At 35.3% G+C, this 24013-nt stretch overlaps 1 protein-coding gene and 1 long non-coding RNA gene across 3 annotated transcripts in view; both read right to left on the bottom strand.

Annotated features, from left to right (window-relative positions):
* Window positions 1–24013, bottom strand: part of LOC111425263 (zwei Ig domain protein zig-8-like) — a 175884-nt gene that overhangs the window by 127744 nt on the left and 24127 nt on the right. The window lies entirely within an intron of this gene.
* On the bottom strand, window positions 419–4421 carry LOC139430702 (uncharacterized). Its single transcript, XR_011641084.1, has 3 exons — window positions 3719–4421; window positions 2473–3667; window positions 419–2419 (listed from the first exon to the last, which is right to left on the bottom strand). It is a non-coding gene; the product is annotated as an uncharacterized lncRNA (long non-coding RNA).

Genomic DNA, 24013 nt, shown 5'->3' with positions numbered 1-24013 from the left:
GGATTTGTTTGCCTTCGGTCGTTATGCCTATCCTACCCGATTTCATCCCATATTGCTTCCTTTTTTTGTATTTTGTTTTTTTATCTATTTCCACATACAGTTTAATTGATTTTTGTAGGGATTACAATAATATATGTTCCTACAGGAACAACATGTCATGAGAAATATTTAAAAATAACATCCTCCTACGATAAGTGCAAATACGAAATAAATATGTTTCTGCGAGGCGTTGAGAACGTCTGAAAGGATATACGTGCTTTTTTACAACATCTGTGTTTGTCGACCTGAGTGCGCGACATATTGAATCTTTAACCTTTTCGATACGTTTTCGAACGTTCTTCAACACCATATCTATATAAGCATTTTTTACAAACAACTTGAAATAAAATACGAATGTTACTAGTATTAAAGTAACTTTTTATTATAAAAATAAACCCACATAGAATTTATCAAATTGAAGTAAAAGGCATTTATTAAGTTTTTTGTGCGACAAAGTTTCTCTTTTCAAGCTCAACGTTTGTTATCGCGTGCTATCCAAGCAGAATACCTGTCCCGTAATTGAACCAGTACCATCATTGTAAAGTACGACCTTATTGCGACTACGACTTGGTCGTCACCGTTGTTCTGTAGAACGAAGAGGAAAGTTTCAGTTTCTTAGCACAATGTAGAAGGCTTTTCCCACTGGGAGAATAAACTGGGCAAATATGTATCGTCTGGGACGACTGCGAGTTTCGTAATTAATTTTCTTCAGTCTAATTTCCACCCTAGCAGTCGCTTGTCGTTTGACAGATTTCGAGGGGACAAGGATTTCGTTAATAATTTCCCTTTTCCTCTCGACACTTCTGTCATCACTCTAACATTATTCAATTTCCAGTGCGCAAACCCAAGCAATCATCCATAAGTTCGTCTGCTCACAATCTTATTGTTTGTGTATTGTCGCGAAGTTATTAATATGAGTCGTAATAAATAACACACGGTAGCTTCAGTATGTTATTCAACGAAATTGAAACAATATCTAAACATATATACGAGAAAAATATGGAGATGTAACCGTATTGTATTAATCACGAAAAAAGGCAAGTCGAGCTTACACCTGGATGAAGCCGAGTTTTTACGACAGCTCTCCTTAATTAGGATTTCCTCTTTCCTTTGTAATTACCGGCAATTTGTCTGGATTTTATTAAGCATTATGAAAGAAGGTTGTAGGCGACAGGTGCACGGACGAGTTTATGAAATATTCTCCGAATGTCTGGTTGCTATAGTTTTTGAAGTTGTTATTCTCACAATCATAAATAATTAGGGTATAATATATATGGAATTATTTCATACAACGAATGTACCAAAATTAATTTATTTGTAACTAAAACTAATGTAACAAATCATTTCCAAAACATAATTTAAAGTTATACCATTCTGTAATACACATCACTCAACATTAACTATTCATAATCAATCGTATATGGAGTAATAAATATGAAAGCGGACATTTGACACCTATGTAATTTTAAATGAAATACAAAAGTTTGTTAACAAATTTTAAATTTATTACCTATGAAATATATTTTAAAGAAATGTATGTATATAGTTTTGTATCTAATGTCTGTTCATGTAATTAAGAAAAATGTTGACGAAGTGAGTCATAGAAGAAAATAACTTATAGAAACCCATTCATCGCCGCAGAACATTTCAATTTACAATTAACAGAAGTATTAAATCTCAAATACATTAACGCTACATAAAACTCAACTCGAATCAACTTGTATTGGTGTCAGCAAGATATTACATCTTGTTGATCAGAACCTTCTGTCATCTAAACCCCACTATTTGGGAATGATGAATTCCCAAATAGTGGGGAAATTATTTCAATAATTTCTTAATACACCCTTTCACTGTTAATGGATTTAGAAGATGGACAATTTAAGACAGTACAATAAAATGGTGTGGGGCTGGCACAAAAGGTTTTGAAATTAAACAAAATTATAGTTAAGGATCCAAAATTAAGAAAGCGATTAATGGAAAAAGATGTTATAACAAAACCAGAAATCTAATAGTGCATCATCAACAAGCTCTTCTAGCTAAGAGAGATTCAAAAAGAATGTATCTAGTTGCACCTGAGCATGCAGGAAATATAGTAATTGTTGTATATATGGCAATGGTATTGATACAGCTATACCACCTACGCTGATAATGAAAGGCCAACGTTTGAAAATGTTATGTAAAAACATATTCTGACAACAATATCAGCCTATTTGAAGCACCATAATGGAGAGACAAATCTGCTATGACTTGCGTTTCGTTAAATATCGTATTTGATTTTATTTTGTTTGACTCGATGATCACAGATTTTATATTTAAATTGGATAATTTTTCGTTTTGGTATTAATGGGAGTTTTAATTTGGATGAAGAAATCCGCTTGTCCTAGGAAGACACTTGATAAGTCAATGAAAAGCTAATAGATTAGGGATCTTTACCTAACAGTTATCCTCTAAAAAGCTTAGACTTGAAGAAGTATCCTTCCAAAGCGTTTACCAAAACCGGTAGGTTTAAGAGCACTCCCGAGATTTTCACCCTTGCTGTCCGTTTCTCTTTAAAAGGTTTAATCTTGATAAAATAAGCTATTTTCTAAAGAATATTTATTACGGAGTTTTGCGTAATAGTCACCAAAGAGGTAATAGAATATTAGTTATTTCTCAAATCAACTCAATCCCAGCATTTTTTTGGACCACATTTTCGGTACATAACTTAATACTATTGTTATTCCATTGAAATGCTTTAGATTCACTTATTTGTTATCCTACTCATTCAACGTTGTAATTTTAATGATAGTCAAAACTCTTTTAAAAGCTTAATTTCAGTGAAGTTAAGTTTCATTGCAAAAAGACTCGAGTTTTCTCTAAAATATTAGGCACAGAATTCCACGCGGCAGAGGCAATTGCAAAAACCGTTTTATATATATTTACTCTATGTATAATAGCTGCTTTAGGAGAACGATAACGTGCCAATTCTTTCCGAATGCAATTTCGAATGTAATTCATTACTTCCTCTTTAATTCTCGGAATGTTGAACTCACGCTCAATTTCCTCTTTTGCTTTTATTTCTGAAATATGAGCAATTTCAGGTGCTTCTTTACAACTTCCAGATGCATGTTTTGCAATACTATTTTTACTGGAATATGTACGTAATTTTCTCTTTGTAAAGTTATTCCAGTAGGTAAAATAATTTGTAGACAAATAGTATAGTTAATAATTTAGCAGATACTCTAAGAAGATAATCATTCTTTTTCCAATGTGGACATGACGTGTGTATTTCGATTAATTTTGATTAATACAGAAATGAAAAATTAATCAAATTTCATCATATTTCCACTTTCCCTCAAATAGAATCGCATTAAATGTAGTCATACACGATAGTAATAAATATATCATCTAAATATATCGGTTTTACTTTCTAACATCTTTTGCGACTTCTTCACCGTTTGACGCTATTGACACTTGACATTTTCGACACCTTGGTAATCTGAAATAATTTTCATCGTAACACTTAAGATTTAATCTTCTCCAGAATTTTCTCGTATTTGCACATTGGTTATACTTTAAAATTTGTCGAGTCTAATTTTTCCTATACCTAATATTATCACAAATTCCTTTTTGCATACCGAAATGAAGACTAAAAGAAGAGAATCTTAAATTAGGTTATTTAAAAAGTTTATTTTTATACTCCTTTTAAACATTTTGGATTAGTTCTTTAAAATAAGTAATTATGTGTATATGATTTTTTAAGGGGTTTTCTTCATCGGCGCATCCCTACTTTCTTTTATACACGCTGATGTAATTTGGGTTTTGTGTTGTTTTGACTATCGGCTCAGGTTGGGTTGGGGTCTTTTTTATTTTGTTAATTTTTTAGCTTTAGCCGCCATTAACAATTCGTTCTTCCTTATTAACTTTTCTTCTTCCTTAGCTTTCTGAAATTCTTTACGTCTAGCGTTATGAGCCTCGTGTAATATGTTCGCCATGTTTATTACCGGTAACAGTCGAGCTTTTAAGTATTCGTGTGAGTTGCAACGGCGATCTTCTATAACCTTTTTGATATTAGGTGGCTTATAATCTGGATTTGGTTTGGAGTACGGATTTGGAAGTTGCTGACAGACGCTGATTTCTGGATGAATAATTGAGCGCTTCTTATGATTTGGGTTGTGTGCACTAGACGCATTACCATCGCGTATAGAATCTCCACTAGTAGTTAATGTGTTAGCTCCTATAATCCTTTTGCTTATAATTCTTATGGGTCTCCGAATTGGTGCTCGAATAACGTTCATTACTAACCGTGTAATGTTTTCCGGAGTATTTGTGAAACAAGGAATTTTTTGAAATTCCTCCTGAAATGTAAAAAAATGTTTGTTGTTTTGTTGTCATAGTTATAGAAATCATATTATAACTTTTTATTCCAATGCAACTACCAAAAAACTGTTCAAAAATCTCAAAATAATTGCGAATATATTAACTATCTACAGTGGTTACAAATTTCATTCATAGAATTTATTACATTCCCTGAGTGTACCCAATCCATTACTTACGCAACCGCAACTGAGTCATCATTAGATTAGTAAAGGGGTCCAGTACGGTTGATTTCATTTACCTTCATCCCTTCAGGACGATTCGGTACGTTCTACGACGGGTTTGCGACCATGATGAATAGCGAACGTGCTTTACAATAAATTTATAATTAGGGTCGTGTCGACCCCGACGAACTAATGAATATCGAATAACGTATAAATCTGGAGGACGACGCACCAACGCAGACATCGGCCTGGAACGGACGGGAACGGAATATTTAAATCTGGAAGCGTGTCGGTGCTGATACGGCCCTGTTCGATTCGCAATTAATGTATTCAAATTAGGGCGGGACCGAAAATCGCGTCCACGTCACGTAAATTGCGGCCCAACGCTACCACCAACACGCGGTAATTAGAATCTCGTTCATCGTATTGATGATGAACATTTTTTATTATCGACTTTTTATCTATTCTTGAAACATAACGTACTAAATATGTTGTATTTGATATAAAGAGCTTGTTCAATTTATTCAGACTTAGTTAAAAAGTTATAATTATTTGTTTAGTATGCCTGGTGCAAATTAATTTTAAATCGAGTTAAAATCGATTGTATTTACTCTATTCCATTATGAAGATTACATGATAATACGATAAATACTAATCGTACTTTTGTTAATGAGTTTAATTATGTGACCAATAATTACTAGCTCAAGTTGATTATGTGTTAGAAGAAGAATTAAGTGAAGCTCGGAAAAGTATGAAAATTTCTGGATTCAACTTCCTGCAGTGAACGAATGTTTATGCTGGTACTGCCGAGTGCAGATGCGTAAAATGCGGAGACAAGCATCCATGCAAATGGAGTGTCTTATGCTAGTCAAGCATCTTCTAATGCGATCGTTGTAACGAAGGATTCTGCCCTACCCAATGGTGGAGATGTTGAAATTCAAAAGTTGGCCTAGACGGTGGTCACTATTCTTCAGGGATTGATCCATGCTATAGTGACTCAGATTAGAAATTGTAATTAAAACCTAAGAATGTTTTATTTCATAAAATAAGGTTACTAAAATGGAACCCCCATGAAATTCGCAAAATACCGGAAGTACTTTTGGTATTTGCAAACAAAGAAATGAAAAAATAATAAGGCAATGACGATAAGCAAAATCTGCAGTTACTCCAGTCTGGTCAGGAGGAGGCGTTCCAGTCTGCGTACATTCTAGATATTCGGCAAGAGAAGCTCCGTTAATCAGGGAAACTAAACGGAGGTTAATTTCGGTAGAGAAACATGCAAAATGGATACACGCAATATTGTGGAAATAGATAACTATGGGATAATGAATTGTGGCGGCGCTTTAATTACTCTAACAATAAGTCCAGCCTGGGGAATGCACATAACGAACACTGCGAGAAAAAAACTGATGAGAGCTATCCAAACAAGATACAACGATAGTACTTAAAACAAGTGAACCGGGCGATATAGTCGGTGATTACAAAAGGCATAAAGGAAGAAAAATTGAACTATGTTCAGAACACTTTTTAGTGATTGATAGAATCTTAAGAGGAGTGAACAGTAACAGTGCTCGGATTGACAAGCACAAAGACAAAATGGACAAAATTCTCATACAATTCAACCGATAATGAATTTCATTTATTCGGTATATCGGAGACATGGTTGAAGTCTGACCTTCCTGACACTTTAATCTCTATTAACAACTATAACATAGTGAGATCCGAACGTGGGACGCGTGGCGGAGGTTTACTCTGGTACGTCCACAACTCTATTCAGTACCAAAAGATTGATATCTCTCATGTAAATGTCTCGGACCTTGAGCAGTTATGGTTGGGTTTTACGCACTGTTATGAAACCTATGCATTTGGATTAATATATCGACCCCCATCCGCTGGAATTGGATGTCTGGTCGAACTTGAAAATGTCCTATCTACAATTAATACTGACTTCAACAACGTTATACTAGTTGGAGATGCGAACGTTCGATTCTTTCCGTATGCAAATCCAGAGGTAAATGGACTAAGTCCCATACTCGACATTTTCAACTTAAAACAAGTAATAAAATGTCCCACAAGGGTTACGGAATCTACTGAATCACTAATTGATATCATTTGTATACCAATTGGAGCGCAGGCTCTCGAAGCTGGTGCGAGAGATATGTTAACTTCGACTGATCATAAATGTATTTTTTGTCGAATTGATGTTCCTGGTATACGCTCACAATGTCAGCGATTTATTTGCAGAAGCTATAAGTACTTCAACCATGAACTGTTTGAGATGCATGCATCCCATCTACCATGGGGTGATGTGTATCTGACGGAGGACATTGATGTCAAGATTACAATTCTAAATGAATTAATAATCTCTTTGTTCAATGCGCATGCCCCAGTGAAGGATTTCACTGTTACGCGAAAATCACGTCCATACATTACCCCTACGATCAAAGAGATGATCAAATTAAAGCAAAAAGCTTACCAAAAGTTTTCGCGTACTGGTAGTAACAACTACAGAAGGTACTATACCGATATCAGAAACTATGTCACTTTGGCAATACGTAACGAAAAGAAAGCTTTTTTTGAGGCAGAGATAAATAGTAACGTCAATAATCCCTCAAAATTGTGGCACTTACTGCACACCAATCAGGTGCACTCAAAGAACACCAAGACGATTGTCTTGGTGTTCTGACGAATCACTTAAAGATCCAGAGCTAATAAATGATTATTTCGCTAATATTATTCCTTCACCTTTTTTGTCGTTGCACAACCTTGATTCTAATAAACCATATATTTTGGGTGGCAACGACTGTTTTGGTTTCGATGTGGTGAACGACACAGACATCAAAAATAAGCTTAGCACGATAAAATCAAATGCTTGTGGTTTGGATGCAATCGATCTGAAAATGATAAAACTTGTATTGGAGTACTGCCTCCAAGAAATCACTCACATAATGAACGTCTCACTAATATACGAAGTTTATCCGAAACAATGGAAGATCGCTCTAGTAACACCTCTACCTAAAGTGAGCCATGCTACGTCACTAGGAGACCTACGACCGATTAGTGTGTTACCTATCTTATCTAAAATATTAGAGAAGATTGTTGCTTCACAGCTAGTACATCACCTGAATCATACTAATTTACTCCCACGATGCCAATCTGGATTTCGGGAGAAGTATAGCACAACGACCGCGTTAACTAAAATTGTGAACGACTGGTGCTGTGCCATTGATGCCTCAAGAGTTACCTTCGTTGTATTCCTGGACTTTAGTAAGGCTTTTGATATCATCAATCATCAGCTTCTAATAGCCAAGCTAGTCCGTTATGGATGTAAAGAAGACGTTGTACATTGGTTCCAGTCATATCTTGTGAACAGATCTCAACATACAAAGATTAATGGTAATATATCTAGCGGTATCCTAGTCAAGCAAGGTGTTCCACAGGGAAGTCCTTTGGGTCCTATATTATTCAACTTATTTACGGCAGACATGCCAAATGTAGTGACGAGCTGTTCGGTTCATCAATACGCGGATGATGCGCAGATTTACATCTCTTGTGATATTATCAGTGTTGATGACACGGTGCGCTTGCTTAACTCTGATTTAAAGAATATTTGTGAGTGGTGTTCTGTTAACGGGTTAATTCTTAACGCGAAAAAAACTATATGTATGTGTGTCGGGTCGGCCAACATTCGCAGAAGAGCAATCGATAATTTATCGGTTCCTATACACCTCAATGGAACTGTCTTAGCGTTCTCTGAATCGACCAACAACTTAGGTCTTACTGTCGACAGTAATCTTAATTTTGCGGAACATGTAAATAAGAAAATTGGTGTGTGCTACTATAAGTTAAAATCGTTATATAAATTTAAGTCATTGTTGTCACCACAATTGAAATGGAGACTTGTTAACTCCTTAATTCTAAGTCAACTTGATTACTGTAGTAACGTTTACTACAATTTTCTATCAGCTACTTTAAAAAATCGTATTCAAATACTTCAGAACAGCGGACTTAGGTTTTCATACTCGATTGATCGTAGAGAACATGTTACCCCCTATTACATAAGATATTCTATCTTAAAAATGGAACCTAGATGTACACTCTTGCTAGCTGTTATGTTATACAATGTAATATTTTACAAATTGCCTTATTATTTATATTGTATCTTAGTACCAAGATCGCAAATACATAATGTTAATCTAAGACAAACGAAGTTGTTGACGATTCCCAAACATAAATCTGCTAAATTTTGTGGTAGCTTTGCGTACAGAGCGCCTACAATTTATAATTGCTTTTCAGATGTTTTTCAGTTGAAATCTAATAGATCTTTTAAATGCACATTGAAGCGCAGGCTTCTTGAGGAACAAGAATCAAAATGTTAAGTTTAATTATTTTTATTTTTATAATTATTTTTATTTTTATTTATAATTATTTTTATTTTTATTTTGTTGGTTATTACTTTGATATATGTATATGTATTTATTTTTGGTTTTCTAGTTTTCTAGTTTTCTAGTAATCAGCTATGCTGTACCCTATATATATATATATGATATGTATGTACTTTATATGTATATTTCTTTTTGGGCAAATTAAATTATATTAAATTAAATTAAATACAGATTTTAAGAATACGTCATTAAGGAAATTGAAGAAGAGTTTATCCATGAAAGAGAAGAAACTAATACAAGAGAAAAATAACCCAAAAAAAAAAGACATGGAGCTAAGCGAATAACCTACGACACAAAAAATTGTAAGTCAGCTACAGAAGGTGGTTAAGAAAATTGTAGATCTAAACCAATACATATAGAAGTTCCTCAAAAAGATAAGAAGAATGTTAGAATCCCACTAATAACTCCGGCAATTCAATGGTTATTTGACGACCAAGAATGTAATTGACGATAATATGCAAGGCAGAGTAAACACGGCGGTGAACTATGTCCATGAGAGAAATCCAGAAGCTTTAGAAATTACCGAGAAAGAGATTAGCAGGAGATTCTACATAACAAAGCTAATAACAAAGATTGTTAATAAAATAATAAAATGAATCATTCCAAGAGTCGTGGAAAATGGCGACTATGCTAACATTCCCAAAACCAGGTAAAAGAACGCAGCTCGGGAACAGGAGACCTATTAATTTATTAATCGCCTTGTCGAAGATTATGGAAAGTAGTCAGCTAGAGTGGCTACAAGAAGAAGAACAAGGGAACGAACTACTTCCAAGGAACCAATTTGGATTCGGCAAACAATTCAGAAAGCAATTCTAGAAGAAAAGATATCTATATAAGCGATTACGGTGCTGTATATGTGATAATAATGATCGAGTACGAAAATAAAAGAAATCTAATCCTTCATAGAGGCTGAAGATGGGGGCGATTTTGGCAGTCGGGATTCAGCTTCAACCCAACACTACCTTCCCGATAACTAAATCCCTTATTTGTAACTAAAAGTGCAATACAAGACGTAAACTTTCTCATGTAACGTTTCTCAAGAGTAAAATGAAATGTGGAGCAACAACAGGTCGATTAATTTTTTTTTAGGTTTGAACTAGAAACGTTGTGGAATCAAATTTTCGAATATTCACGCTTAGAAAATTTTGAATTTTTTTCAATAATCCAACGTGCGATGAATCTCATCCACGTATATTTTTTACACACCAGATGTCATATTTAATGATTACGTTGTAGTATTTTTTAATACATACTTCATTATAAAGCAACGCATCATCAAATTCCACGCTTCCTGATACATGTAAATATGATTGACATGAGATATGATGATGAAAATATGCGTGTAAGCTTAACCAGCTCGAATCGCCACGCAGCTTCCCTTGTAGATCACGAAGTTTTTTAATGCCTTGTCATAATACGCTCTTTCAGTTTTAATATCAATAGCTACACGTTTTCCAAGGAATTTTTAATTATATTAGGAAATTTCTACTTTAACCTATTTGATATTTAATCGAATCCAAATGTTGTACTTATATTCTATAAAATAATGTTAAAAACCTTTTCATACTTCCATTCATAAACTTTTAATTAAATTTACTGTATTTTATTTACATTCGGTATTTTTATGTTGGATAATAGAAAATATAAATTGCCTCTGGCAATATTTTACTCGCTAATGCATGGGGCCTGTTTTGTGCGAATTCAACGGAATCGATTTAGGGAGTCGTTTTAAAATCCACCGCACACATGCACGTCTCGTTTTGTATATCAGTACGTTTCTCCGTAACTCAGGGTTTATCGCGGTACGCCAATAAATATCACTATCTCCAGAGGCGTGGGTTGGTAAGTGCGCGACTCCTGCAAATATTCCCCATGTCCCTCCCGGTAGACAAGCTTCCCGCACACAGACATATACACGTAAATATTCAGTGTACAGAACGCTGTAACGTAGCGGCTCACTTAACCTACATTTGTCATATATTTCTCGCGATAGGAGTCGAAATTGCCAACCGGGTACCGTAAAATGTAAAACATCTAAAAGTGTCCGGAGCATGCACCGCTTCTCTAATATATAGATTCGGGAACGAGAACATATCGAGCGCGCTTTCGTCGTTGGTGGTCTTGTTTATTGTTAATGTTGAACGCGATGACGTGAAGTAGACGACGTATTTTTCTAATGATTTACGGAGCCATACCGTGTGTCTTGCACTTGCTTGCCCTTAGATGAATGGTGCTATAAAAGTCTTATAGAGCAAAATGCGTCTTTATCTTAAAATGGTATATTCATTGTTTTCGGCATTAAAACATTTTTAGATGACTACACTTGCCTTTATAATGTATTATACGATGAATCAATAATATTTATAATAATTTTTGCAATGATAATAGAAATGGTAGTCTTTTTGGTATTTCGTTTACCTTTACGTTTCGACATATTTGATAAGGTGAGGTAAAGAAATCTGATTTGACCACCTATAGAACCCATAGAAAGGGTTGGAGTAACATCGGATATCAGAAAAGCGTTTTTACAAATTAGCCTGAATGTTAGGGATAGGGATTTCCTGAGATTCATATGGAAGACAGACGAAGGAAAAGATTTATTATATCGTCACCTAAGGGTAGTATTTGGAGTGAATTCAAGTCCTTTTCTGCTCGGCGCTACTTTAGAACAACATATTGAAAAATATTGTGGAATAGAAGGGGAAAACATTTAGGTATTCTGAACTCACTGTAAACCGGTTAAGAAAAACATTTTATGTAGACAACTGTGTCACTAGCCTACTGTATGAGCAAACAAAAGATCCATTCGTAAGAGAAGCCACTGCACTGATGGCCGAAGGTGGGTTTGAGTTGACAGAGTGGGAGTGTAGCAAGATAGAAAGTTTGGAGGATCACATTGCACCATTATTGAGATTAAATTGGAATATAAGACATGACACTCTAATGCTTTGTTATACACCTAAGACAACGAATGGCGTGATTACGAAGAGAGTTGTTCTTTTTTACACTCAGCGAATATTCGATCCAATCGGACTAACTAGCTCCACAACTTTGTATCCTAAGCTGATGTTACAGAAAATGTGGAACAATAAAATTGGATGGGATGAGAAGATAGATGATGAAACGAACAAAATGTTCATGAAGGGGTCAAAATATTCTTGTTACAAGCAAGGTCGAGAGTGGCGCCGATAAAGAAGATGTCCATTCCAAGACTGGAATTGTTAGCGACTACAATTGGTGCCCGACTTGCTATAAGCGTGCAAGAAACCTTAAACGTCGTTGAGGATGTTTATTTCTGGACTGACTCTTCCACGGTGCTTGGATGGATAAAACGTCATGAAGAATGGTCACTTTCGTGTGGAACAGGGTGAAGGAGATCAGAGAACTCACGAACGTAGAAGCATGGAAACATTTACTGGGTACGATTAACCTAGCGGATTTGCTATCTAGAGGGTGTTCTCCCAAACAATTGTTAGCCCTAAGAGGCTAATGAAACCTCCAAATGAACGTCCTGGAATTGAACCAGACGAATATGAAGAAATTAATGCTGAAAGAAAGAAGAAACCATTTATGTCGATGATAAATATCAACGATGCACGTCCTTTCTATCGATTTTTCGCAAGTTATAGGAAAACCGTCCGAATGATTGCTTGGATGTTGCGGTTTGTATATAACTGTAGATATAATGATGTGAGAAGAGAAAAGTCTCTAACTGTAGAAGAGGAAAATGGGGCAAAAAAGAGACTGATGTCCATAATTCAGCAAGAATGTTTTCCAGCAAAAGATAATCGGCTTTCAATCCTGAACATTCGAAACGATGAAGATGGAATTTTGGTGTTGGAAACGAGAATATCTATGAGAGACGATTTACAAACATTCCGGAGTCCTTACGTTCTTCCGGGAAAGCATCCAGTGATAAGAAGGTTGATTAGAGATTACCATATCGAAAAATGTCATGTTGGTCAATGTTGGAGGGGGGAAAGCAATTCGTGCTATCGTGAACGATTGTGTTATCTTCAAAATGTGCGGAAGAGAAAGCCCCGCCTTTTTACCCACAAATCGTGTGAAGGATGCTGTTTGTTTTGAGGTTGTTGGAGTGGATTTTACCGGTCCATTGTATTTGCGCGGTGGAGGAAAAACCTGGATATGTTTGTTCACGTGTGCTATTTACCGAGCGGTCCATTTAGAGTTGGTGGATTCGTTATCGACGGCAACATTCATAAGGGCTTTGCAAAAATATATTGCCAGAAGGAGTAGACCGCATGTCATTTATTCTGACAATGGCACAAATTTTGTCGGTACTGAAAATCTGTTTTCCAAATGGCGTTTATATCCGTCGTCTGCACCTGAGCTTGGTGGGAACGCCTCATAGGACTCCTCAAACAGCTGTTGAAGAAAGTGCTGGGAAAGGCTAAATTAACACAAGACGAACTGTATACTGTTTTATGTGATTGTGAGTCTGTCGTGAATTCGCGACCATTAACATTTCTCTCGGAGCAAACGGGGGACTTAATTACTCTATCGCCGGTAGTGTTCTTGCGCGATCTGAGAGAAAGTAGTGCACCAGACTGGGATACCGTGGATAGAAACGCGTTAAACAGACGGTATCGATATTATTGCAAAAGTTACGTGACGATTTGCGCAAAAGATTACGGTCGGAATACCTAGGACAGTTACAACAAACGCGATTCGTGAAAAATCCGCGAAACGTGAGCTTGAACGAAGTGGTTTTAATTGGAAATGACAATTCGAAACGGCTTGACTGGATCATGGGACGGGTTATTGAACTGATACCTGGTATCGATGGAAAAGTGCGACTAGTGAAACTCCACACTCCGTATGGACAAGTCATTCGTCCACTTTAGAGACTCTACCCATTAAAGTGCACGAGTCAAGAATAAGAAGAGCAACCAGTCCCTTTAATAACGTCGGAACCTTTAATAATAATAATAATAATAATAATATTCCTTTATTACCCAACAGGCATAGCCCAAAAAAGGATAACAATATATATTACATAATGTAATAATACAATAATATGCATCTGTATGTGAGAAAAAAAAAACAAAAATTACAAAAAATTCAAGAAATTAACAATTGACCGAATTATAAAGAAAATAAAAATAAAAACTAAATAAGTGAATTTACATGTATAAGTGAATTTGCATGCAGGTGATCACTGATTGTCTGGAATCCTGTTGCCCACTTTACAGAGAGTGTATGTTGGCGCCCGTCTCATAATGTTTGTCCTAGCATAAGGAATGACGAATACGCAGCTATATCTTGAGTTACTCCTTGGAACAACAAACCCTAGTCGCTCAAGAATGAAAGGGCAATCGATGTTATATTCGATAAGCCTTTGTAGAAACCTTTCATAAAACGCGTTTCTTCTGTCCATCAAGGAAATCATATTGTGTCGTGCAAGCAAATCATTTTGTGGTATACCTCGCTCAGGGTAAATTCCATCAGATTTGTAAGAAAGAAATTTTAAGAATCTACGATGGACTCCATCAAGGCTTAAGAACTCACATGCATTTAAGGGACTCCAAATCAGGCAAGCGTATTCTAACTTACTCAGAACGTAAGCACAATACAAGGTCTTTAATAAGCTGACACTTGTGAAATATTTAGACATACGCATCACAAAACCTAGGGACCTAAAGGCCTCCGAACACACATTATTGATATGTTTTTTAAAATTAAGACTAGCATCAAACAGGACCCCCAAATCCCTGTACTCCTCAACACGACTTAAAATGCTGCCAGCAATATTGTAAGGATATATGCATGGTGACGAGCATCGGCTATAAGTAAGTACACAACATTTATCTATATTAAGGTTAAGTTTGTAGGTCTTACACCATTGCACTATTGTGTTTAAGTTGTGCTGCAGCTTATCTGCATCTGCCATCGATGAGACTTCGGCATAGAAGTCTCCGTCTTCCGTTATTCGGTTGAAGAAGATAGTGATAAGTGCGAGAGTGACGCTATTCGGAAAACACGATGTGAACGTGAGGTCAAATTATCTATGAGATTTTGTGAATAAGTGTGAGGCAGTGTCGGATGAATACTGTCTCAGTGGGAGAATGTTGATGATTTGAGACGTTTAAGTTTTTATTTTTGAAAGAACGGGATTTGCAATCCAAAACGCAAAATAGTTGTAACTTGGCGTTCGTCCGTTAGCAACAATGTCATAGCGGCACAAAAAAAGATGAGTAAATATTAGTTTTGTCAAAAAGTTCAATTCATTATTGTGTTCAACTGGTTTAACCATAAAGCTAAATAGAAAACCAATATTACTGTACGATTACTCAGAGAATAGGTAGTTCCCTCGTATATGATCACGAAACAGTAGGTATTCGACTGTTTTCCAATAACAATTTCGACTTACAATTTAACAATTATAGCTATTGGAGAGCATCCAATGATTAAAATCCACACTGAGTATAATGCAGTTATTGTACCTTGGAACAAAACCATAAACCAGACCATAAACCATAAACTACATTTTGGAGTTGGATTAAGCTCACAAAAAAAGAGAAATCTTGTCAAAACTTGCTCATGTTCAGGTTAACTTAACATGCCAACTTTGCGTCATATTTCGGCAACACAACCGATTGTGATACATAAACCTGCGCAAAAATCTTGTTTTTAATAAATATATCTGTACTATCCAATAATTGTATGGTTTTCCGTAGGTGAAAAACAAAAAAAAAAGAAACCTGTATATTTCGATATATCGTAGCAATAAAGTGTAAGATATCCAATATAAATGATGATACCCAAGGAAGCGATGAAAAAGTTGTTTGTTGTCTTTTCATCTTGAGTTAACGAGGGATCTAACGATTTCGTTAACAGTCGTCGTGGGAGAAATTTTAATTAGATACGAAGGACGGACCATAAATATTGCGAAGTGGGCGGTCGTTTAGGGTACAATAATTAAATCGGTAGCAGTGAAAAACGCCGTCTCTCGCAGGTAATTTTAATTAAGTCGCTCCGGAAGATTTATCTGCGAACGAAGAGAGCTGTTGCGAATTATTCGACGACGGAGTTCGCGGGAAACTGGTTTGAAAGGAAGTCCTTTGTGCGCCTAGATTAGTCCCTTAATCTTAATGCGTTCTGCGGAAGTTTTGGCAAGTATAGATTGTGGCCCATTCTTGGGTTCTTGCGGTAAGTTTGATGACTCGATAATAAAATCGGTGCCGTTGATTTTAGTAGTCGAAACTAACTGGTATTGCAGATCAAAAAAAAAAATCGGGAAGTAACTTCCAAAGTTCGCCTCGTTAATCCCCAAGGTCGGAGGTTTAAGTTCATAAATTTAGCGCAAAAGTCGCTCGAAGGTCGAAAGTTTAATTCAGCAGTGATAAGGCTATGATTTATCGCGAAAGGACACCGCGCTCCGGTGGCATCGCGCATCAGGCTAGAAATCTTTTAATTAAATTACAATTTGGAATCCTACAATGGACACGTCTGATGACGTCACAGTCTGCGATAATTTATGGCATTGTTTTATGGCTTCCGATGAGCCGAGTGGAAAATACATAAAAGAAAAGGCAAAAAGCGTTAGGGAATTGACGGGATGAGGGAAGGGGGAATTATCTACACCCAAGCGGAGCCTCGAGTAACCAAAAAGTTTTAATATCATCCAGATTTTTAATCAATTCGAGAAGAGTAAAATGGAAATGCTGATTGCTGGGGGGCGAACCCATTATTCTTTCTTTTTCCTTGAAATTTAAACTCTCACCGCTTTATTCAGGTGACGTTCTTTAAACCTACTACCCTAAAAAATGACCAACTTTTTTAGAGTTTCCTAGAAAGTTAATTCATTATTATAAAAAGATGATCATTTCTTCTAATCAACAGATAACACTTTCATTTTAGCTAACGAAAAACGTTGACCTCAAAAAGTGCCAACGTGAAAAATAAGTCCTGTTCGCGGAGGATTTGGAGGAAAAATCCCCAACAGCATTGGTATCCTTATTTGCAGTTTGACGTGGCGCCGCGTCGCCGGAGGTTGGATAGCATCTCGGGAACTTCCAGACGACCTTAACGCTGTCCGGGACTAATACGGTCGCGAAGAAGTATGTAAGCTTAATCTTTATCACTGATAAAGCTACGCCGAGGCGGCCAGTAACGATCTGTACTTCTGCTAACACAGCTTCAAGCTTGAAACGAGGCGGGAGAGATTTCGCAACAAACATTGTCTAGAACGACCCTAATCCGTACCATAAATTTTCTATTTAGCAACAGCTAGCAGAGTGTCGAAAGCCCGGAAAATACAGTTTCGCATCTTCGTTGTCTCAAAAAATCGTTCAATTGTGAAAAACTAACAAGATTAAAAAAATAAATTAAAGTTATCTGTTCTATACACGAAACAATTCGACATATGAGTTTCATAGAAGAAAATTTCGACTTGTTGAAAATCCATGAAAGAAAAGAAGGAAACCAAGTTAACGTCAACAAATTCAGGGGATTTAAACTCTATAAACTTTAATGTAATTCCACTGTTGTCTGTATCGCATATGTGTGTTCTAAAATAAACTTACTTTAACGTTATTGACAATGTTTGTAAACTCATCGAATAGTCGTGCATCGATCATAATGCTCTTGGATTCACAAACACACGAAATGCATTAATCCGACCCTGAATAGAAAACCTTAATAAAAATGTGGAATCACCGTAAATTTAGTGCAATGTCCTGTTATTTACTGATATTTGTGCTTCCATATAAAACGTTAATTTGAATATATCAAATATTTAGTTTGCGATATATTTAAATAACTGGTCCTCAAAATTATTATTTCTGTTCATTTACTGCCGAGTACGTTTTTGTGTTGAATAAAATATATCGAATTAAATCGGGAACTTTTTACGATTTCATCAATTATTAATCCATTAATGGATTTATTTATTGCACTCTAAATGTTTATACCTAAATATAAATTTTAATACATTCAAAACTATTTATTATTTTAGTAGTGTAATAATTGTAGTATTTAAAAAAAAACTATATCATAGAGTTAAGATTATGAAAAAAATAAATTAAGTTCTTAAAGTCTAAAAAGAATGAAATTCCCGATTACTTAGTAGAAACACGTTGCTATCCATTGGCAGATACCCGCAGAAGAAACTAAAGAAAGCTGCAGCTTCGTCGAGTTTTGCTTTTTAATTACACGGAGAAGTTAAAGGAGTTCCTTGTGTCCGGAAGATGTCGGCGTTGCGCGGAAAAAAAGGCCACCCAAACTCCTAAGTAGTTTGACAAAGTTCTTGGTGCAGACCGGAGTTGTATATCATGCCGTACTGGCGGCGCTAGAAAGTCTTAGATTTAAGAGATGGCAACCATGTCGTTTTCACGCCGCCGAAATTTCACCGGCAGAGGACAAGCGGGCTCTTTGCTACGTACTTTACCGAGTTATTTTGTATAAGTTTATGGTGCTTTTTTGGCGTTTATTGTGCGGAAGCATCCGTTACATTCCCCCTTTCAAAGCGAACTTTCGTGCATGCACCACGTAATTCTAAAGCCCCAACTTTTTAACTCTTAATGGATCACATAAAAAGATATTTTTGCCTACATTTCTAACGAGATTTATTGTTGTTACTAAAATTTCATATTTTTTATCGCTGTACCAGGATCATTCACCTCATAAGAGACATTGGAAGATATCAAATTCTCTGCCCTTATAGCCAAAAGTCCGTTATATAAAAAATTTTTAATTGCACTTTAAACTGTTTAAGTGAATAATGTTAATGCATACAAATTTGGGCAGAATCATGGTTAAATCCGAATCTTTTTAGTTCTGCGTCTGGTATAAATGATCTCTTTTGAATAAAATATATTTCAGAATATATTCGGAAATATCTAGTTTGTAACGATTTCCATTATAAAGTATAAAATCTTTTCACCGACATAAGAAATTCGTTATAAAGTCCTAGAATTTAACGGTCAGAACTTTTTAATGGCATTGTTAGGGTGGAATTTACCGAGCGAAGCTTTCTGATTTTTTTTCTCAACTTAGCATGCATAAACGCCGTTAAAATAAGGCCACGCAGTCTCTTACAACTTTTTCCAAGTTCTGCTGTAAATTACTTTAATCACCGTAATGAAGCTGGCCATTGTATGACGGCATACACTCCCTATGAAGCTAATTGCTATTGTCCTTAATTTGCAGTTCTATTTTTTTATATTTGCTTTTTTTATGAATAAAGTTATAAAGTTAATTACGAAAAACTGTGTTTTGTTAAAATCAAATTATGTAAGACGTGTTTGTTAAGCGACGTTTAATTGGACATTAACTTCGATTCCGCCATCTAGTGTAAACTTTGGACAGGTAGGAGCAGAACTTTGAAGTGCAATAATACGGGGCGCGTCCATTCTACGGTAACGCCACTGAATTAATTTAAACCAACGCGTCAGTCCGCTTATTAATTGACAATTAAAACTTAGTCGTGTGCAGTTTGCAAGGCAAAATATCTTAATTGCTTCGGAAAGGAAATTTTAAAGTTTTGCGGTTAATCAAAGAAGTCGTTTTCGGTCTTCCGCTGTTAATTATCAAAATCGATATTTTTCTCATATACACGGCAGTTAAGAATTCAATTAAATTAATAGAAGGGGAGTTCAGCTAAATTGCTCGGAAGTTCGTATAGCTGTCAGACCGAAATAAATCCACTTCGGCTCCCAATGGCTCACTTATTTACAATTGCCGTTATGGTCGACGAAACAGTAAAGTAGCGTTCGATATCGGCTTCGTACTTTGTTAATTATTTACAGGAGGTTCCGAGAAATAAAAATAGCGGAAATAGAGAGCGCGAAGTGGAACCAGTTTAGTTTTTTCTTTATTCAACGTTCCCGCTGATTACTGCCAACAATTCCTGCTACGAATTCAATTATGTACCCCGAATTTTTCCTAGTCGTTTGTAGCTGGGTATCTGAGTGGTAGTTTTTCTTCTTTTTATACCCAAGAAGTTAATTAACTTGGAACTTTTACAGTTGGACGTACTCTCTAGTAAAATTGTATATAAATTTTCCTATTGAAGTTGCAGAAATGACTGAGTAATGCAATAATTTCACAATTTAATAATAGACATTTAAATGATTTAGATTAAAATCTTAAATATTTCTTTTTTACTTACTAACAAAAATTATTGCTTATTATCACGAAAATTTGGACTCCTTTCGATTTTTATAAACCGCCAAAGGTATAATCTACAAGACTTTTTTTGTACTGAAAATAATGACTCAATCGCGTTAGGGACGGCGAAATATAAATCACACGTATTCACCCCCTATACAGTTTGTAATCTCCGGCATTACGACCTATTTATATTTTCAACGGGCAAACCGCTAATAAATAACCTCAACGCTCATAATACCAGCCATTTGGGCTGTTGCTATTTCCATAATCGTCGCCGGTAGCTGATGGTACATCCATCCAATTTGTACTGATAAATTTTGGATCGTTAATGGGTGAGGGGTGAAGAATTTAATATGAGTCGTGACAGTAGGGAACAAGTAAGGGGAAAGTGATAATTTCGAACGAGATTTGTAACACTATTTAACACATGTAAAATGTATAAACTAATTACCCGGAACAAAATTGTTTAGTTCAAAACTACAAAAATTAATCTAATTTTTTGAATTTCATTGAAATGTGATCTCTCAAAAATCCTTTAGCTTATTTACATCAAATTCAGGACAATCTAAGTATAAACACAACCTTCACAAAAATCAAAGGTTTAAAAAAGTTTAAAACAGTTTGTTCTCTCAATGAGGGTTGCATCCAAAAAAAGTTGATAAAAAGCATCGTCGCCGAGATGATGGGGGAGTCGTTTGTAGCTTTGACGATTATCAACTGGGAACAGTAGTTTGACTAACTCGTGTAGACAACTTCCCATGTGATTATCGCCACATGGTTTGTGAGGGGTCAATATCCCCTGGGACGATTTGTTAGTAAAATGGTCCTCCTGGTATGATGAACGCCATTAGGTAGGGACACAGAAAACTGGAATACAGAGATCTTGTATTGCCTCGGATATGATGTGAAAAGATTTGTACTTTGTTTGGGTCCTCTTCACGATTACCACCTGGTACACAGGAAAAAATCGTGTCGTGTAAAAATTTTAGAGTAGTTGGTAAAAAGAATTAGAGTAAAAATTGTAATATCACATGGTAAAAATAACTCTACTGTACACTATATTTAATATTAATATAGAGTTCATATATTATTCACTTAATAGAGTAGTTTTTACAGTTCTCTAAAGGAGAGTTCTTTTTTACTTATGTTAGTGAAGTTATGTAATATATAAAACATTAAATTTTACACTAGACGTGTACTTTTCCTTCGGGTACTTCGTAGGCACCGCACTATTTTGCTCGGGATTACTCGTTGGTACCACGTGATCAACATGTGGTGTGATACAAGCTAAAATTTAACGGTCATCTACTAAACGAGTCGGAAGTCGATAGCGTCTCGAGACCTGATTTACGCGATATAGAAAGAAAGAACGATTATTTTTATTTTAATTATGTTTGCCAAAATAAAACATTCATGATGTGAAATTAGTGGAACTTCCGGAAGATTTTACATACAAGTTCCTTGTGAAGATTGGTAAAAATGTGCAACTTGGTGCAACTATACAAATAGGAAACTTATAGAAGACTCATTAGATGCAGTTTTGATGGTGACTCGGTGGAAACTTTAAAATGAATTAAGTATTATATATGTTATATGTATATAAACAGAATTTAATTTTTTTAAATTTAAGTTATAACAATATATTACAAGTAAAAATAAAAACAAATATTTTATAATTTTGATTTTTATTACAAACGTAAAACTTCCCTAAAAATACACCACTTCCTATTAAAAATTAACACTAATAAGTGTAAGATACACACTATTTAGTGATATTTTGTCAATTAATAGAGTAAAATTAGAGCGAATTTTTAATAATTTACACTGATTAGATTAGAAATGTATCTAATTAGAGTCACGACAACATCTAGTTAGATTACATATAATACACTGTTATAGAGTAACGATTTTACACTATTTAATAAACACCATCTTCTCACTATTTAGTGTAAATTTTTAATCTATTCACCTACACTATATAGTGCAAAAAAATAACTCTAAATAAATTGGACCGATCTGAACCATGTTTTAGAGTTGATTTTTACTCTATATTTTTTCCTGTGTAAGAACAGATTGTCTAGGTTCGATGATGCGTTGCAAATAAGAACGGAATGATTCTTGAAATGTAGTGTGGGATTGTTACTAACAAGCTGTGATTGACGTTCCATCGTTTCTGCCTGCTTAGTTACACTGGCTCATTGTAGTAAAATGGATCTCGTATACTACATTAGTTGGCTGCACAAGAAAGTTCCGAAGGATTTCAAACTTCTCGCTGCCAAACCACTTGTTATTGGATACGGATGCAAAGTGATTTCTGTCCACTGCTCTGAATGCCATAGTGAAGAAATTCAGGAACAGGCGGTGAAATAGTTAACCCCGTCGGTGACTTCTACTCCTACACCTGTTTTAACAAACAAGATTCTGACGAAGAACCCAATGAGAAATCCCAACTTCTCCTTCATTATGGAAATAACCTTCGAGGATGGGTATATCACTTTTTGTACTCATGCTAGATCATGGCTAGATCAGAGAACGTGAGAAATGATGAGAAACGTAAGGTGACAAAACCTTACGTTTGGTGGGAAGTGGTAAACCGCTATAACGTAATGTACAGGACGGCAGAGTTATTCTCACCGGAGGAGATTTCAGGCTATGCCTCAATCCGATAGTACCTAAACATGAAAATACGCAGCTATCTATTCAAAGAACCTAAGAAACTGGTCAGAAATTTGAAGCACCTCATTATCGAACTTATATAAAGCTACCGAATAAATACAAGAAAGTATTTACCAATATTACTCACCTCGCCAATTGCAGAAGACTAACTTTTTGATTTTTGTCATGGTGAAATTTTACTTAAAGCATGCTAAGAAAAATAAGTAACAAATTCTTTTAGTATATCATTAATATAGCATCTTCATTAGAAACAAAGCTCAGCTTTGTTTAAAACATGAAACTGTAAAATTGAAATTATAAAATTTCTAGATTTATATGGATTTATATAAAATTGGTGTGATTACTATGATTACATCAATTTAAATTGTAACGTTGTTACTCGTTATATGTAAATCACGTTCGATCAATATAATTGCAAAAAAATATGCAAATAGTTTTACAAAATATGTCATTTCACACAAAACGTAAAATTGAATTACGTCGTAATGATTTAATTCTCATAGAGCGTAGTGGACTTAACGAACATATGTCTGCTTCCCAAACTTTCGTTATTTCATTCGATAATATTAGAACAGTCGTGTGTCTTCATATAATATGCGTATTAGCGTGCTTGAAATGGTGGTGAATACGTAATATAGAACGATTTAAATAAATGTAAAGATGAAGGTGAACGGTATATTTAATAAAATTGAAATAACTTTTTATCACTAATAAGTGTTGTTACTAATAACATATATACAGGTGTAAAACAAGCAAATCACTTGCTTTAAGCGTGTGTTAATTTGAAAGGATGTACGTTTTCCCGCATCCATTCCCGCATTATTGCTACAGGGTTAATTAACCTGGATTAAAGAAAATATTTTCAGTTATTAACTGAAATTTTAACTCCTCTGTTTTTCTTGCAATGTTAAATGTTCTCTACTAGGTAAGCGTACAAGGTGCTCACACAATATCAGACACAAAAATTGGTAAATATCAAACCGGTTTTACACGCGGCAGGAACAAGTTACCAAATATTTACGGTAAAACAGATCCTGTGCACAACTTGAAAACATAACACCTTTATAGACTTTAACCCTCCTCATACGAGGTGAATTAATCTCACATGCCATACTAGGTGGGATATGACATACCCCGGAAATAAAATACTATTTCTATAAAATTTTACATAGAACACGATCGCGCGTCTTTTTTGTTTTT

The sequence above is a fragment of the Onthophagus taurus genome, chromosome 7, assembly GCF_036711975.1.
Source record: "Onthophagus taurus isolate NC chromosome 7, IU_Otau_3.0, whole genome shotgun sequence".
Lineage (NCBI taxonomy): Eukaryota > Metazoa > Arthropoda > Insecta > Coleoptera > Scarabaeidae > Onthophagus > Onthophagus taurus.
This window is presented reverse-complemented; position numbering and strand designations above follow the sequence as displayed.